Here is a 1,341-nt window from a genome sequence, read left to right as displayed (position 1 = left end):
TATATATATATATATATATATATATATATATATGCACACACTTATATATATATATATATATGTGTGTGTGTGTGTGTGTGTGTGTATTTCTGTGTGTTTGTGTGTGTATGTCGTTAAATACAGTTTTCCATAACTGCGTTTTATTTTATTACTGCGGCCGCTTAACATGTTTTTGACGTTTCCCAAAACATCCGACCTACATCACAACATTGACTTTCTATATATTTGAAGCAGTGTTCTCATCTTTCCTCATAATACCGATGATAACATGCACACACACACACACACATTCGATATCTGTAACATAATGCAACAAGATGTTCATCTGATTATCCGCTACGGTTCAACCTCAAATTGCATTTTGAATACCCAGTGCAAAGATTCCAAATAACCACAAGGTTGAAAGGAACGTAGGGAATGAATGATATAAACTTGTTTATCATAATTTCTCGTCTGTTGTGTGTATGTGTGTGTGTGAGAGAGAAAGAGAGAGAGACTCTGTGTGTGTGCGTGTGTGCGTCTGTGTCTGTGTGTAAATGCCTACATGTATACATGCGCACATAGATACACATACGTATATTCTTACATATAAATCAGAAATAGGTGCTAACATGTGGGAAGGAAGTTCGCACGTTTACTGAGTTTGATGTAATTGCGCGGCACCATAGTAAGTTTCCCTAGGTGGATAAAAATTCCTTGTAGAACTAAATTCATGAAACCTATGTCACACACTGCCTTTGGCGTATGTGTGAAAGAAACTGTGAGTGTGTATACATAAAGGCACACACACACATGTATTATGTGTGCTTGTTTGTGCATTTGTGCATGTCTGTATGTATGCATGTGTGTGCGCGATAAGTAGGGATCAATAGACAGAGGTTGATGTACCAGACTGTACCCGATATGATCGATCTTAATAGTTGTACCCCGACATGGCCGTAGTTCAATGGTTGAATCCAGTAAAAGAATGGAAGAATGCTTAACTCTTTCACTAGCATCTTTCACACCAAATTTTTCTCATATATACATGCACATAAGCATTGCACATATTTATATATTCACATACACACACACATAAAATTCGCGCACGCACGCACACATACACACACAATGCGCACAGACTCACACAAGCATTAATCAACAGGTACCGCTACAAAGACATATATACACTATATATAGATCAATGTAGACAAACGAACTTTCCTCCAAGTATGTGTGTATATGAGTGAGTGAGTGAGTGAGTGAGTGAATGAGTGAGTGTATGTGTGTGTGTGTGTATAGACAGATAGATAGATACATACATACATATATGTATATATATATATATATATATATATATAT

This window comes from Octopus bimaculoides, chromosome 17 (genome assembly GCF_001194135.2).
Source record: "Octopus bimaculoides isolate UCB-OBI-ISO-001 chromosome 17, ASM119413v2, whole genome shotgun sequence".
Classification (NCBI taxonomy): Eukaryota; Metazoa; Mollusca; class Cephalopoda; order Octopoda; family Octopodidae; genus Octopus; species Octopus bimaculoides.
Note: the sequence above shows the minus strand (reverse complement) of the source record.